General features: G+C 37.8%; 1 pseudogene; it reads left to right on the top strand.

Annotated features, from left to right (window-relative positions):
- The first annotated feature begins 1,362 nt into the window (after window positions 1-1,362).
- On the top strand, window positions 1,363-6,961 carry LOC124280773 (annotated as a pseudogene).
- Window positions 6,962-10,935: the final 3,974 nt, after the last annotated feature.

The following is a 10,935-nucleotide window of genomic DNA, read 5'->3' as shown; positions in this document are numbered from 1 at the left end:
ATATAGAATATACCCTTGAAGGTGTGGGGAAGGTGTCCTCCCATCTGTGAGAACTCCAAGTTGTGAGACACATTAATTAATGGTTCAGTGCACATAGGTGGTGTTTTCTACATACCCACAATGAAAGTGTAGGATCAGCCCAGTTGTTGAAGAGTACCCACAGGAGGCATAGTTCATTGATGATTTGATTAATGAAATAGATTATCAAAGATTTTATTTACACAGAAGAAATAGTTCATTAAATATTTTATTTATTCAGAAGAATATGTAATTATGTAAATGTACACATTTTATTGACTATTATGAAGTTTGAAAGTCATTTTGGTTTAAACATATTTTATTATCATTTATGAAAATGAATTGGGATTGGTGAACAAGCATTACTGCTTATGTTAACACCGCTCCCATGCAACATAAAATACAAAATGAAATGGAGGATTCGGCGTCATCAATATAATATTGACTGTTGCATAAATATACACTGAACCGCATAAAACGCATAAGTTTTGTAAATTAAGAAATATTCAACAGAACATTGTTAAATATTAAAGTGTAACTACACATTGGTTACCGTTGTTGTAAAACCAATTTGTTAATGTTCAAGTTCTGCTTGGTGATTTCTCTTGGATATTGCACATCGCCAAAACGCAGCAATTGAAGTGGACGTGGAATGTTGTTGCAGAAGTTTGTCATGAAAATCATGATGCGCATTATGTCCGCGGACACATCGGGTATGAAAATGCCCTCAAATCAGTTTGAAATCACTCCTGACAAACGCCCACCAAGAATGCCAAGTTTAACGACGCAACAGAGGGAACAAGCCATCGGCCGTCTTGAAGCTGGACAGAGTGTTGCAGATGTTGCCAATGCATTCGATGTGCACATAATGACCATCTACCGTCTTCAGGAACGTTTTGCTGCTACACAGACCATTGTTGACCGCCCATGTCCTGGACGTCCGAGAGTCACTACACCACGGCAAGATCAACACATTCAACGTTCGCACATCGGGGATCGATTCTTATCTGCCAACGAGACTGCCCGACAGACTATTGGACGTCACAACCGAACAATAAGCAGAGATACAGTTAGGCGCAGACTCAGAGCAGTCCACCTCTGTTGTCGTCGTCCAGCTCGACGTGCTATCCTCACACCGAGACATCGTCAGAATCGTCTGCAGTGGGCTACGTTGCATCGAAACTGGCGTCAACAACAGTGGAAATTGGTATTGTTCTCTGATGAAAGTCAGTTTTGCATTTCTCATGCTGGCGGCGAGAGTTGAATATGGCGCGAGCGAGGTGAACGCTTTGCTGACGAATGTGTAATGGAAGTTGATTTATGGGGAGGTCTGAGCGTTATGGTATGGGCAGCAACGGCCTGCGTCAGAGATTAGGGCCAGTATTCTTCCAGAATATGGGGCCAGGTCGGGGAAATGGAGTCACTGCCCAACGTTATATCGACCAGATCCTCCGACCCCAGGTTGTGCGATTTTTCGTCCGACACCAGCAACACATTTTCCAGCAAGATAATGCCAGGCCCCACACTGCTAGAGTCACTCAGGCATTTTTCCAGCAGCACTACATTCGGTTACTGCCGTGGCCTGCTGTCAGTCCCGATTTAAACCCGATTGAACATTTTTGGGATGAGCTGCAGAGAAGTCCGACCACGTCCGACAACTGCAGCAGAACTCCAGGCAGCCATCATCCGGACATGTGCGGCAATCCCTAGGGCCTTTGTCAACCGTCTGATTCACTCCATGTTCAGGCGGTGCACAGCTGTAGTGAATACATGAGGTGGACATACACGCTACTGACGTGTTGGATCAATTTCGATTTTGTCTTCAATGCAAAGTAAACCAACAATGTTTCCATGCATTGACTGACATGTCCCAATCATCATGCAATAAGTGTTGATTGTTGTTATGTACCTGTTTTCATGCATTATCTGTCAAGAGTAATCTTTTTCTAAATCTGGATTTTGACTTGCGTTTCTTTTGCGGTTCAGTATATATTTTAAGTACATATAAATATATACATATTACATCAAATACAACTATTCTCTAAGTAGTCATAATTAGAGAGCTACAGTTGTGTATGTCTAACAAGCTATTGTAGGAATATAAATCCATCATGAGATGGTTGTTAAGTTAATTTAACAGCAACATGGATTGTCTGTTAAATCTCTGTTATACTTATCAGCGTTTAGGTCGCTACATCCGAGCCTGAGGTGGCAGTGAATGATTTGACAAAAACAAGAGCCATAATTAAGGTCAATATATATCTTGTTTACAGTTTTTGTAATTAGGTTTTTTAAATTCTGTGAGACTACATGACTCTTGGTAGGGCATTCCATAAATTTATTGTGTCGGGTAGAAAGGATTTGGCATAAGAGGCAGTTTGACTGTAAATTCCTTGCATTTCAGAGTTATTTCTTAAACTATAGTGGTACTTTCAGAGACGGAGTAAATCTGAGTAGGTAAATTAATTTCTCTTTCAAATGATCATGAAGTTACCTACACAAAGTATTTACTTTTTAAGGACATTTACCTGAGTATGTTAATTAATTTGTCTTATAAAGTTTCATTAAGTTACCTCCAAAAAATTCAGTTACATAGCAAATCAGTAATTAGCTAGGGTTAATCCATTCTATCAGGCAGGGGAGTATAGTGTGTTTTGTTTGTTAATTACCTACTCTACTGTCTCATAACTGGGAGTCTCACAATTGGAAGTTCTCACAAATGGGAGTAGACCGTGGTGAATCTTTCTTCAGTATTTCTTCATGATTATTTGATGATGTTATGTGTTTTATGAGTTGGCAAATAAGAGTGAGTGAGTGAGTTTAGTTTTACATTGCTTTTAGCAATATTCCAGCAATATCATGGCGGGGGACACCAGAAATGGGCTTCACACATTGTGCCATGTGGGGAATCAAACCCGGGTCTTCAGCGTGATGAGCGAACGCTTTAGCCACTAGTCTACCCCACCGCCCTGGCAAATAAGATGTTTAAGCCAAATGTGTATAGTCTTACAAGCATATCAGAGTTAATTCGCACAAATATAGTACCTGCTAATAGTTGCAATATTGCTGATGGGTTGTTAAGCAATACTCACTGGCTCACTTTTTCAGATAATGCCTTCACTCAAATCACAAAATTTGTTTTATTCTTTTTTTCAGATTGATCCAAATGAGGTGGAGATATACAGAACAATATAACTACAACAATGTCCAACTTAACGACAGAGCTATCAACTCCTATGTCAGTTAATGACACAACATTGAACTTCATCAATCAAACCACCGTGACCCTTCTGAACCTGACTGACACAACTAGCGAATTGTTGTGAAGGACCATCAGAGTCCGTTTGGAAAGTGCTACACATGGGAGGATGCCCAACACACAGTATTCCAGTTGGCCAATCTGTGCATGGCCATTTCATTCCTGACTCAAGCAGCTTCCAGTATCATGTGTTCTTCCTCCGATGTCTTCTCCTTGTGGGATTCGTGTTCTTCCTCCTCTGGGCAGGGTTGTTTGTGTGCATGCTGGATATTCTTGTATGGAATGCCATATTTGTAGCAGTGAACCTTGGACACATTGGCTATTTGACCTATGTGAATTTCCCTGTGAAAATGCATGATCAAATGGAAGACATATATTCAAAACTGTTCGGCCTCTCAAAATGTCGAGGCAAGAGTTTGCTCTGATATGTAAACTTCGGTACCATGATGACAGTACACCGAAAAGGTAGCATATCACGCCAGTGGAAGGAATTACACACATCGATAAAGTCTCCATATTAGTCAAAGGAAAGTAAGTAAGGCATCACCTTGAAGAGTGTCACTCTTCTCTTTTCATGTTCTGTGTATTGTTTCTGACCATTGATTTTCCTTTTTGCAAGAAGGATGTTAGCTTTTAGCCAGGTAGTCAACCCATATATGCTAGCTCTGCAACAGACCCCTATGAAGATTCCAGTTAGAAGTGGTCACAGCAACCCATGTTTTCTTCTAAGAAATGACCAACTCAGTCATTGTGAAGATCAATTCTCATGATGCTAATCACTGGGTTGTGTGATCTGTTTACATATCACTGTCAAATAAGTGGAATATTGGTGGAAATTGCAGCATTAGTCAAGGAAGAAACAGAAACAAATATGGTTTGGCATAGGGCCTTGTTAATAAGCTGGTGGGCAGTTTAATAATAATGAAAAGTCATCTCATTATAACATGACAGTTTCCAAACACCAAGTGTTTGCTTTCGGGAGACACTAGTTTAGTATATCCATTATATTTGAAGTTGTACATTGTCACTAAGTTGCCATTTCTTGTCAATGAAAATGAATACACATGGAAACAAATATTGCAACAATCTATACATTTCACAGTCTCAATACCATTAACATAAGCAAAGGAAGGTTAAAAATCATAGGTGTTGCAAAATATTTTTCTTATGTGTATAACTCTATTGGCCAGTTGGGCTAATTATTTTCTCAGACCTGCCCTGAATGTTACACATTGTTTCAGGTTAAAAGTTACCTATGGGAGATTCTACCTGCACCACATTGAGGCCAATGAGTTTGTAGATTCTCCAGAGTGTGACTCTGCTGTTCCATATGTAGAAACAGATGAAAAATACCAGGTGAGTGAAAGGATGATGAAAGATTACATCAAGCACGAAACTGAATATACTTCTAAGCATGTATAAAATATGTCATAAATAAAATGAAATAAGTAACAGAAGTTACTTCCACAAAATGCTATGTATATGGCAATTTAGCGTGCCACAGAAACCCCTGTCAGTGGAATAAACTTGAATATCATGCTAAACTCTCCCGTAATGTCATGATGTAATTGTTGAAAAAATGATGGTGTTAAATCACAATTTACTCATTCTCCCACTTCAAGCCCAGTTGTTCAGAGTTGCATCCCTCAGTTATGCCAGGATCTGCTGATTGAGGAGATTTTGAAATGCGTGCATCATGGTGATTATTGTTACTTGGTTTGTCAGTACAATATATATATTTTGGGAGTAGATCAACTTGATAAATATTGTCTACCTAACTGCATTCCAAATTGTTATATTCAGCGACATATCCCTGAAATACTGTGTATGAAAGTCACTCACTCACAGGAATCATTCATTTGTATAAGTTCATATGTATTGTATCTAGGCAATCTACTCAATTACAATCAAGAATAGATTTTCAGTAATCTGTTCTTGCTGTAGTGGTCGATGAGGTGAGACTTGGTGACTGGGCTCATCGTTGCAACCATGGATCATTGGACATGCTGTTAGTGATTGGTTTTGCTTATTTACAGGCTGTCAAGATGTAACATCTATTCTTGAGATATTAAACGTTTTGAGACTTAAATCCTAGAAATGGAAATAAAATTTGGTTATTCCTGCACCAAGATTATTTGACAGTAGTTTTCAGTGACAACAAGCTGCAGAGTGTACCCATGAAGTCTGCCACTAAATGTTTCCACTGTCTGCTTTGTATCTGTAAAATATCAAACAAACTGGACAAACAGTTTTCAAATCCTAAACAAAACATATATTTTCCATTTTGTGAAAAATATATTAATCTATTAGCTGAGCGTTGCTGAGTGAAGTATAATACAAAATCCATTTGACATTCAGGTAACAATATCCATCAGAAGAGTGGCATCCTGACCTGGCACTACCCATCCCTACAGGAGCCCTGGACAAGGACACCTACCTAGCCACAGCATTCCACTACATCCTGGGCAAGGACATCAGCCACAAGCTGTACCAGATCCAGGAGCTCCTGCTGTCAGCCCAGACTACATGAGGGACACTGGCCAGCAGACAGTCGTCCATGGTCAACTTGAGGAACAGCCTGGTCACACAGGACTCCTGCCTTAGCCTTACCAAGCTCAACAACATTCATATGAGTAAGAAGTGTGTTAAGTAGTGTGTTACATAGTGTGTTAGGGTTTGTGTTGCTGTGACAACAGTAATCAGCTTCACACATTTGGTCACGGTACAGGCTGTCATGGGAGTGTCTGTAAGCGTGATGTAAGAAAGAAACTTGAATTATGTCCACAGTGAATGAATGGTCCAATATCTCCTTGCAAATTGTACAATACAATCCCTCGTCTTCTGCTGAAGCGGTTCCTTTGTTTGTAAAAGTAAATACAGTAGTGAAAATCATATAAATGGATAAATAAAATCTGTAATGACACCTGGCATTCCTGAAGAGGGATGCCTGGTTTTGCACGTTCCTCCCATAATTTGCATAAGATGCTCTCGGAATAGTGTATTTGTGTATCACACATTTTCATTTCAAGAAGAAAAGTATTTCTTATGATATCCCAGAATCCTCACTGAATAATGACCCTTTTCTATCTTAAGTAAAATCTGTTATGCTGTGAGCAATGTTTTTGTTTAATCTGACCAGACTACACTGATAATGATCACAATGCACATATATCTCAAAATGTATTCTTTATGATCCAGTCATCTTTACCGAATAATGTTAACATGCAATTTTGCCAACAATGGTAAACAACATAATTAATATTGGAAAGTCAACTGGACACTGGTACAGTGTGATATACAAAGGTGCTTGCCCAACAGAAAAAAACACTGGACTCGAGCATCGGGCAATGGGTTATTTCCACCCCTGCACCTCTGACAACGGAGCATTGGTCCCTTGACCCCTAAGAAAACCTGTTATCACCACCTTGTATATATACATGCCAAAGTAAGTTTGAAAACAATTTGCTACAAGATGGGAAAATGGCCCATATGGTAATTTACTTGTAATTGTTAATAAGGACTTGTTGTTTTGTTTTTCAGTTTTTGTATAAATATCTTGTCTAATTCTGTTGCAGGTGGAGGCCTCACCATAGCTTCAGTTGGTGCTGCTTTGAAAGCAAAGAAGGCTGAAAGACAAGACACCATTGAAACCAGTGTTTGACAGTAGCTCACACTCATGTAACCTCAGTGTCAGAGAACATAGGATGTCATTGACATGAGAATGCCTCTGTCATAAGTGTAGACTAGTGATGTTATTGCAAGTGATATTTGGTAATGCTAGAGACATCCTTCAGTCAACCAATCATCATTTTGATGACTTGCCAGTGTCTTCAGTATGTGCCTGTATTTGACAAGTGTCTGCATCTCTGACAAACACACGCCAACCTAGCCACTGATAACTGTGTTTGACAAATGTGCTCACTCTTAGACATGACACATTTGACAATAAATCTGCAGAGACAGTTATGGATGGACATTACTATCAGTGTTTGAGAGATCATCCTTACCAATAATGTTTTGGGTACATAGTCTTTGTACTAAGCTGTGATATTTGGTCTGAGGGATGGACTGACATTATGGAATTTTTTCATGGCCTCCTCAAAACATGTAGCATTTCTTCTTGATATGACCCCCACCCCTTTTCTTTAATAAAGCGAACAGTCTCTGTCAACAGTGCTGAAAGACAAATGGTCAAGATATTTGTAGTTAACCTAACACCCAGCCTATTAAGGCCTGTGTTTGTTGTCCATATAACAGGGGGTATCTATGCTTAAGGTCACACTCAAAGATTGGTCAACATTGACACTGATATTGGACAGATAACTATCAAAGATGTTGACACTGACTAGAAGTGATTATAAGATGTTTGGACAGACCTCTGCTGTAACTGACATCAATGTTTGAGTGACAACTTTTGAAGATGTTGACTTTGACCAGAAATTATTTTAAGTTGTTTGGTCTGGTCCATTGCCATTGATGTTTGACAGACAATTATTGAATATGCTGACAGAATGTATTGTGTCTCGACAGGTCACTAAACATTAACATTAAGATGACTAAAGGTATTGGAATTGATCAGACAGTGACATTGACGTTTAAAAGACAACCATTATTGTCTTTGAACAGAAGTGGTTGCCTGCCATGTTTGGTAGACCAGTGAAATCAATGTTATAATAGTCTTCAACACATAGACTGAGATATCAGGAAAAGTATTATTGACAAAGAGAGCACTTTTTACCATGAGAAGTGTCTTTGCAACAGTATTGTTTTAGTGTCATTGATGCAAGTGACATGCAAAGACAAACAGCAGAAACAATGAAACTGTGGACATATACTGTGTAAGCATCAATCATATCAAAAGGATACCTATCCTTGTTATGCAGACACATGCAACTAGTACCAAATCAGCATCATTCACAAATAAACATGGAATTACTGCAGGACAATCATTTCTGCTGGAAGTGAAAGTGCTCATGTAATTTCCAGGAAAGGCATCGAACTGTGAAGGTGTGTGGTTTAGCCTGACTATTCTTGCAGTCATATAAACCATTATGTTTTAAGAATTAAAGTGTAAAGGCAAAGAAAAAGCCATTACCAGCATTATACAAAAATTATACAACCTTGTTTGATTATTGGAAGAAATGGTTATTTGAGAGGGATGTATCTGCAATATGAATGTTGCAGTTAACTTTTCCAGCGATGGTTTTCAGCCAATCATCATTTTAATAAATGTTTGTATTCATAAAAGTTTAGTTTTCAAGTGGTGTATACTCTCTTTTGTCCATCAGTTTATTCTGCTTCAATACAAAAGATAGTAACAGGTCATAAATAGCTGGGCCTGTCATATAGAAGTCAGGCTGGAGAGAAAACGCTGCTGTCTTACAGTTAAACCATAAGAGTTGGTGTACATTTGCTTTAATTTATGATGGTTACATTTTGCAACTGAGGCTAATATGCATGAATTAATACTATAAAAGATCATTATCACTTAAAATGCACAGATGCATGCTGTTAGTATGGTGCACATGATGTTTTGTTTATTTTTTACTGTTGTTCTTTTGAAAAATGTTCACAAGTAATGTCACAGACATGTAGGGATATACTAAAGTATATTATCATTACTGGTAAACTCCATGGGACCAACAATATCATGAAAACCAAGAAAACAAATGTGGCCTTACTGCAATGTCACTTATAAAGGCTGACTTACATTCAGATGGTGCAATTTCAGCTCTACATGCATAGATTTGCTATTAGAGATGTACTAATGTGATGATCATAAGAACATGATGAATTTTACATTTTACTGATTTATCTGGACCAGAATTAGCTCAAACAGATTTGTCTTTTCATATGTTAGAAACCCTGTTAAATTGGACAGTGCCTATAAGCCAAAGCGAAATTGTTGGAAATAACAATATCTGTTTAATCACTGAGAAAAGATATAGTGTCCCTGTTTCAAGTGGATTTTCCATACTGTGCTGGTTCAGTGTTTGAAGGATTGACCCAATGTCTTGACTAACATTGTTTTTCTGTATTTCTGAATAATTTAGCATGTGTGTTGATAGCACGGTTGTTAATGTGTTAATGGTTAAACAGGTTGCTAAGTTTTAAATGTGTACAAATATATATATTCTTTACATTGATGTCAATTGTTGATCATGTGGATGTTATATGGTAGCTTGTTCTTTGTTATTAAAGTTGAGTTATATCTACCTGTAGGTAAGGGTCTGAGATTTTCTGGAACATTTGGAGTAAAAAGGATTTAATTGTGAAAGGAGCATGAGTGATATAGAGTGGTTTCACACAAAGATACTGAACATAGCTCCAAATGAAACAGTTGTTTTTGGTTTCAGTACCGCTGTAGCCCCTAAAGAGTAGTCTGTTAATCCTGTAGAGTACCCTGTGAATGTTTAGAAATGTTTGATCTAATATTGCATTTAATCAGATGCCTACCGTTTGTATCTACAATTTGTTTACTGAAGATCAGTGTTAGGTGCTTTTCAAAATTGAGATGTTTTTGTTTAAAGTATATTGTGTGTATATTGAAAATTACCATTTCATTTTACATATGAATAGAATGTGTTATCATTAAAGTATGTCCGGTATTATGATCATTAAAATGGAATACCATTGTGTTCCAGTAACAAATCATGGTATTAAACATATGCTACAAGAAATTAGTTGTACAAGTTGATGTTTGTTGTATGACAAAGTATATGTTTCTTGTTAAAAGATGGACTTTATAAAGAGGTCATATGAGTGTATCAGAAGTTTGTCGCTTGTGGCTAATTAATAATGATTTTATTATTAATTAGTAGTTTGATAATTACGGTTACTGTTTGTAGCAATTATCAGCAGATAACTCTTTTGTTTTATAGTTTGAAACCTGGAAAATATGCAATGTTGTGACTGCAAGCATGAATCTCCAGTAATATGGCCAATTTCAATGCTATGATTTGGATATACATAATGTCATGTGTAAAAGTTGCAGCTTCTGGATAAAAGTGATTGAACATGTTGTATTTGTTGTTTATGTGAAAGGATAAATACTGATACTGATAAGTAATCACATTCTTCTAGCGATCCGGGACTTAGTGGATAAAACAGCTAAGCTAGTAAACAAGGGTTGGAGGTTAGAAACCAGGCATCAGCTGTAATACATTGGAAGTTTTTAGTAATAATTCCAGTGATAGCAAGACAAAGTTATAATCAATCTTCAAAACTTGTACCAAAGTAAAATAATTCAAAGTCAAAGGGCGATTCCTCAGAAAATCCCTGGACAGTTTGGGGAGAAAATCCCTGGTATTTCTTGAAGAATGCTAGCAAACTGTGTGTTGAGGTTTACTAAAGAAGGAGGAGATCTGGTGAGACAATAGAGTGATGTTACAAGGTTTATAATTGGGGCGATTGGGATAAGCTTAATTATTAAAATGTCTGCTTTCGATCAAGCCGAGAGAGATCCGATTGTATTCCCCACATGGTTACAATGGGTGAAGCCCAATTCTGGTATCCTCCCTGCTGTGATATTCCAGGAATATTGCTAAAAAGTGGCATACAGTTTACTCACTCACTTCTTTATTCACTTTTCTTGTATTTACAGCAGTCCCATGATGAGTGGGTCACAGTACTAATGTCAATGTGCCTTTGGACACGGG

The sequence above is a fragment of the Haliotis rubra genome, unplaced genomic scaffold (genome assembly GCF_003918875.1).
Source record: "Haliotis rubra isolate DU_JTF1 unplaced genomic scaffold, ASM391887v1 Scf273, whole genome shotgun sequence".
Classification (NCBI taxonomy): Eukaryota; Metazoa; Mollusca; class Gastropoda; order Lepetellida; family Haliotidae; genus Haliotis; species Haliotis rubra.
This window is presented reverse-complemented; position numbering and strand designations above follow the sequence as displayed.